This window comes from Mus musculus, chromosome 4, assembly GCF_000001635.26.
Source record: "Mus musculus strain C57BL/6J chromosome 4, GRCm38.p6 C57BL/6J".
Classification (NCBI taxonomy): Eukaryota; Metazoa; Chordata; class Mammalia; order Rodentia; family Muridae; genus Mus; species Mus musculus.
Window position 1 is genome coordinate 102,042,956 of NC_000070.6, and position 7,066 is coordinate 102,050,021.

Below are 7,066 nucleotides of genomic sequence, written 5' to 3' on the forward strand. Positions count from 1 at the left end.
CCCAGGAGAGGTATTGCGGGATCCACCGGTAGTACTATGTCCAATTTTCTGAGGAACCGCCAGACTGATTTCCAGAGTGGTTGTACAAGCTTGCAATCCCACCAACAATGGAGGAGTGTTTCTCTTTCTCCATATCCTTGCTAGCATCTACTGTCACCTGAATTTTTTATCTTAGTCACTCTGACTGGTGTGAGATGGAATCTCAGGGTTGTTTATTACAAAATCTTGTATCTTTATATATAAAGTAATAGCTACTATCTACAGTACCCTTCAAGGTATCCCAGATGAAACAAAAAGACTTCTTTTCCAGTTTTTGCCTCTGCTTACTTTGCACAAATTATTCATCTATTTCATAATAGAAAATGACACTTTATTAAATAGGTTATTACCTTTACATAACCAATCGAGGACATTGTTATTGCTAACCTCATTTTATAGAAGAATGTACTAATGCTATAACAAAATAGTGGATGCTGGGTACTTGCTATAGAGACAAAATTTATTCTGCTTACAACTCTGCATGTATGGGGCATACTGCTAGACATGAAGAAGAGGCCCGAGAGGAGGCAGATTAGCTAGTTAGAAAAGTCCACTGTTGTGAAAGTGAAAATCAGTAAACCCCTGAAGTGGGCCATGAATCCATTCACGAGGGTGGAGTTCAATGATCCTAATGCCCTCCCTTCAACCTTTCCTTTCTAAGGTTTCACAGTCTCAGCAGGACTAATGGGGAGTGGGAGAGGCAGGGGTGTCCAGCATGATGTTCTTGGGGATTGCACTTCTTTTTTTTTCTCCATTTAAAGAATAAAAAAGACAGGAAAAGGAAGGAAGGTCTCACCACTGAGAGAGAGAGAGAGGGAGAGAGAGAGACAGACAGACAGACAGACAGACTCATAAAGAGACATGTCCTTTAGGATGCTGTTCGAGAAAGGAGGGTCTTTGGTTGTATTTGTTTTTTTTTTTTTTTTATAAGAGAATGCTTTTTTTTTTTTTAAAGATTTATTTATTTATTATATGTAAGTACACTGTAGCTGTCTTCAGACACTCTAGAAGAGGGAGTCAGATCTCGTGATCGGATGGTTGTGAGCCACCATGTGGTTGCTGGGATTTGAACTCCTGACCTTCGGAAGAGCAGTCGGGTGCTCTTACCCACTGAGCCATCTCACCAGCCCGGTTGTATTTGTTTTTATGTTTAGGGAAAAGACTGTTTCCTTTCCCCCTTTGGACTTGGCTTATTTGGGCTGCCACAGGAGGTTGGGTGAGTCAGACAATGACAGGGAAGATGATTGGTTCCCAGCACAGGAGCTCTTCAGTGGGAGATTTGAAAAATTCCACCCCTCTACAGTTCTCTCCGAGTTAGTCGTCAGTGGGAGGAAGCCCACTGAGTCTTATTAAAGAAAAGTGAAAAGCATAATGATTTACTTAGAACCTTTTCTCTTTGTGTGTGCCTGGCCAGGGATCTATCTGACTCCTGAAGCCTTCAAGGCAACATCCAAGTCGTACGGAATCATTGCACGGAGAGAGTGGCTTCACCGGATGGTACCTGAATGGCTTCACTGGATGCATAGTAAACTGGTGATTCACGGCACCCAGGCTCTCCATTGCACCATCGTGCTGGGTAGTGTTGACTGACCTTGCCACTCTTTGCTGGTCATTGTTTGCCGTGACATTGGAGAGAGAAGTGCACCAAGAGCCTTCAGGTGGCTTCTTTCTGCAACCACGGCCTTAGGTGATTGGCAGAGCCTCAAGGCGTCTTCTGGATCTAACTGCCATTGCTGATTCATGAATGATATTTTCAAGTGGATCAAGCGATCACGGCTGATTCGTATGAACTGAACTGCCGATATCCTGACAACCAAGATCGGATCTCCCCCTCCCACCCCCCCACCCCCCCACCCCCACACCAAGAACTAGTTCTAAGCATGTCACCATCCTCCTTTGCCCGATTCACCTTTCCTTTTTGCTACCTCTGGTGGGCAGTTGGCTAGAAGGAAGGCATTTAAGTATAGTTATTAAAGTAGATTTTGAAAGAGGGAATATTTTTCTTTCATTTCATATTGGTTTGTATTCTAATGGAGAATCCTTTGGGAAGAACTTTAATACAAAACACAGGACAAAGATGATACCTCTCCCTGGTTTCAAAATAGAAAATAATGAAGTTTTTTTTTTCTCTTTTGTTAGAGATATTGTCATTGGCCCTGTTAGATCAGGATTCATCAGGGTGATGTGGAAATAAGAGGTGACTAACCACATAGAAGCAGAACTGTCCTTTAATCAGAACAAAAAGAGGGCAGCAATCTCTCAGCAGGAGTGGAGACTGCTCTGTCAGGGGGGGGAGGTTGGAGCCTATAGGGCAGACAGGAAACTTTGGGTTGGAAGAGTCCATCTGCCTGTCTGTTCCCTCCCCTGCAGCCTTTGAGTGGTGGATACTGAAGAGGTGGTTATGTTGTTGATCTCATCGGAAGCTTCCTGGATCTAAGACACAGCTGATGCTGTTAGCACCTTTCCTGCTTGGAGTTTCTCAGCCCACTTGAGGCTGTTAGATCACTAACCCTACAGGCCACATTCCTCTGCCACCTGCTTTTAATTATGAAGGGACAACCTGGTACTGCCTCCCTCTTATGATTGCATACTGTTTGGCTTTTAAAAATAATACTATTTGGACACGTAAAACAGTGAGAATGCATTCACAGGCCTGGGAGGAGATGACAGCCCTCCCCCCCCCCCTTCTGAATGATAACGATGTTCCACAGTAGCTGAATCACCGGACAGGAAGAAGGGCAAATGGAGTTTACTAACACATCAGTTCAGGAAAAGAGGAAAAAAAAAAAAAAAAACCACAGGAACAGGAAGATGGCTTTCAGAAGACACATTATGATAGGGCACTTATTAAATAAACCTGAATTCAAACATATCTCATCCTGGAAAATTAAGTTAGAGCATGCAGTCTTGATGTGCTTGCTATTTCCAAACCAGTTCCTGTCTAGCTTTCTGAAGCTTTCCAGATAGTGTCAGTTGGGTGTTTCCGCTGCTGGGAACGCCCAAGCCCCATGTTTCCTGTGTACTGTTCCAAACCTTTACTGTTTAACAAATACTTGTTATATTCTTACCATGTGCAGGATAATAAATTAAGTTTGAAAATGTTAAAGCATTCCACCAGTGGCTCAGCCATTTGGAATCTGGATACCCAGATATTTCTGAGACTGACTAATCAGGGGTTTGAGGGCAACAGAAGGCCAGGCTGGCCTGACCTTAGGGGTGATCACCTGCAGGGCTAGGCTACTGTATTCTTTTTCTTCCTTTTTGCACCTCTTGATTCTCATTTTTGGTGTTTGTTTTGTTTCTTGTTTTTTGTTTGTTTGGTTTTTTTTGTTTTCTTCTCTTTTATTTTACTCATTCTTAGTAGTACTTATACCTTTTTTTTTTCAGGCTTTTTAGATTTTATTACAAAAGGAACATGATCTGAGCCCAATTTCCCAGCAGAAGTCACCAACTCCAAGTCTAATTTGGCTTCTCTGGTTGGGGAGCAGGCTGGTAGATAGAAGAGCCTTTCTTAGACCATTCCACACTTCATCTTCTCTGTCCCACGTCTGTAGAAACTGCTTTCAAAGTTGTTCACTGGGTCTCATTGAAGCGGGTCACCATTGTCTTGTGCAGTGTCTCCTTATAGGATTCTGTTGAGGTGACCCCATAGGAACTGCCCCTGGCACCCAGGCCAGAACCTCGAACTCGTGTTTGGGCCTCAATGGGTGTCACAATGCCCTGTTTCTTGCAGCCCAGACCACTGCCTTCTTTCCAGCCCATGGCCTGGAACATTCGACTGCCAATGTTGTCACTGCCTAATCCATCCCGAGTGGGTTGTTCAAAGTCCACAGAGGCTGTAGATATGCCACCATACTTCCTCCGTTTGGGCTCTGGTGGCTCAGGGATACCATACTTCTCCCTGCGTTCAGCTGCACGGTCTCGATACTTCATTTGCTCCATGTCATTTTTCTCTAGTGCTTCCAATTCGTTTTCTGACAAGTGGGCTCGCCGGTGAATCTCAAGGTTTTGCTTGTGGAGCCCAGAGAGCTGCTGGTGCCGGATGAGTGCCTCCTTGCTGGGAAACTGGTGGCGGCAGAGCAGACAGGCTAGCTTCTGTCAGTCTGTGAGCTTTTCTTCCCGTTCAGGACCTCCTCGCTCCTGTTCCTCCTCACTGTCACTCTCCCCACTATAGGCTGCCACCAGCCCTCGAGGTGGGCTTGGGCGGTCATCACTGGCCAGCTTTGGGAGATCCATGCTGGTGTGCTGTCTTTCAGCTAGCGCTCCCTTCTTCTCAAGGATGGCATAGCCTGCATCTGCAGTGGCCGATTCCCGCCTTTCATCATCTCGTAGAGCACTAATAGGCTGGAAGCTGTTTTTGAAGTTTTCTTTTTGCTTATTGAGACTGCGTGCCCACCGCTCCATGTCCTTGGCAATCTGTTGGGCTGTCTTTGTCTTATGCTTCTCTTTCTTCTCTTTTCCCTCCTTTGATGATGCCCCCGTGTCCTTATGTCCATCAGCAGACTGCTCCAAGGCAGGTGTGTAGGTCTGCCGCTCCCCATCCCAGTATAGGTACTGCTGACTCTGAGCATTGTAGTAATACTGGGAATTGGGATCATAGTATAGACCAGTCTGGGGGTCATAGTAGTAGCCAGATGTCTCATCATATTGGTAAGTAGAGACATCAGGAACAGGGTACTGGCTGTAGGACTCTAGGGCAGTGGGACTGGTAGCCGGAGGTAAGGCAGAGCTGGGATGAGTAGGGCTCTGGAGCTTAGACTTGAGCATAGCAGGTGATATGATGGTATATGACTGGCTGTTGGTAGCAGTGCTCTGGCCACTGCTCCCCTCAGCTGATTGCTGATAGAGCCCAGGGGCAGCACCAGGCTGGGCTCGAGAGAAAGCCTGCAGTGACACAGAGTCTGCTCCAGCCTCAAGGGAGGCCTCAGGACCTGCTCCAGCTGGGTCCCCTTTGGTCCCAGTCATGCCAGGGCCCTTGCTGTTCTTAAGGTAGCCATGGGCATAGAGGGAATCTGTTCCCTGGCTGCTGCCATAGCCCTCATCCTGTTGGTAGTAGCTGTAGTCAAGTGGTGGCTCCACGGGGGCAGCCCAGCACTCTCTCCACCCTGGGAGGCCTGTGAGATTGCCCACTGGGCAGCAGCAATGGCAGCACTGACCACAGAGGCAGCATTGATGCGACTGCCTTCATTGGAGGCCATACCCCTCTTAGAACCCTTGGCAAACTCCACGTTGATGGTCTTGCCGTCGATGGTGAGCGGAGGGTGCAGGGCCTGCAGGATCTGTAGCAGCTGGGCTGCTTCCACGATGGTGGAGAGCTGGATGAAGGCGAAGCCTCGGTTCAGCTGAGTCTGTTTGTCCTTGATAACACGCACATTGGAAGAGGACAGCACCGCACAGGGTGCTAGGGCCCTGAGGATGGAGTCCATAGTGCTGTGTGGGTTCAGGTTTCGTAAAATAATGGTGTCACTGGCGTTCTCGGAGCTTGGCTCTGAGCCCTGTGACAGGGCTTGTGAGGTTAGCACTCCCTGGGCCTGGTAGGGCTGCAGCAGTGGGAGTAAGTCCCGGCTTAGCTCCCACCCACCCAGTGGCAGTGCCTGCTGATCCAGCCGAGTGCCAAGGGGCAGCTTCTGCTCTGCCTCTGATTTGGGCACACCACATTTGAAGCACTTCTCTCGGCGCTTGAAGTTCTGGACACCACACTTATTACACAGCCAGTCCTCATTGATCTTGGGCTTGGGGGTCATTGTAATGCATGGGTACCTTCTGGCCCAGGATGTTGAGGGAGTGCTGATTGGCTTCCATCCATCGTGTAGCGTCCTGCAAGTGACTAAACTCGACGAAGGTGAAGCCCTGGCTCTGACCTGAAGATTTGTTCCGCATCAGCCGGACCTCCCGTGCTTGGACACCATGGGGCTGCAGCTGTCCATGGATCTCTGCACTTTGCTCTTCAGATGAGTCGTCATACTCATGCTTGCCCTCCTGACTGCCATACTCTCGTGGGTATGAACGGTAGTCCATGTCTCTATAATCATGGTCCCAGCTGTGGTTCTCTCCACTATCATCCTGTGAACGATCAAGTGGCTCCATAGTGGCCAGTCCTGTCACCACGACCACCTCGTCTTTCATACTCCATGTCCTGATGGGAGTTTTAGGAGCTGCTGGGACCCCTCCTCAGTAGCTGGCTCCTTTCACTTCTCAGCCACCCCTGTTGCAGCCAGCATGATCTGCCCGTCTGGGTGATACCTCCTGCAGAGACTCTTCTAGGCCCGGGCTGTCAAGGGAGGCCTCCCAGGCATCATCTCTGCCCGCCACCACCTCCTTCAGAACTGTTAGTTCAAATGGGAGCCAATGCATGCAACTACCAAGTCCAAGACTGGGAGCAAAAAAGAGGAAAGGGGGAGGGGAGACGCGACCGACGCGTTGCCCTCCCAAGGAAACTCAGTGCCACCTCCTCCTAGCCTGCCACAGTCACCAACACAAAATGGCGACGAGAAGAGAGCACTCCGACCACCATCCACCTACTAAGGGAGCGTGCTCTGGCCGGCCTTGACGATTGGTTGCCGGTCACCATTGGCTGGCCCTGGCATTCTCTGATTGGCAAGCATATGCTACCTCCCCATTCCCTGTGAGAACGGCCCAGGAGTCCAGAAAAAAAGATTAGCTATTGGCTACCCCGCTCTTTAGAAGCTTGCTGTCCTTTGAAGTTGAAAGACAAGTGGAAGCTCCACCTCTTTCCCTACAGGGCCATCTAGATGTCACCACTTTCTCTTATGAAGAAAATGAATAGACCTCTCAAAAACAAATCTCTCCCAGACTAACAAAAATGATAATGTTGATTAGGTAGCGACACAGCGTGGGAGGTAAAATAGAGTCCGCACCTTGCCGTACTAGGCCAGGGATCTTACTTATACCTTTTATATTAGTCAGGGTTTTACTGCTGTGAACAGACACTATGACCAAGGCAAGTCTTATAAAAAATAACATTTAATTGGGGCTGGCTTACAGGTTCAGAGGTTTAGTCCATTAT

General features: G+C 48.2%; 1 pseudogene; it reads right to left on the reverse strand.

Moving 5' to 3' along the window:
- Nucleotides 3,424–6,785, reverse strand: Gm12799 (predicted gene 12799; annotated as a pseudogene).
- Nucleotides 6,786–7,066: the final 281 nt, after the last annotated feature.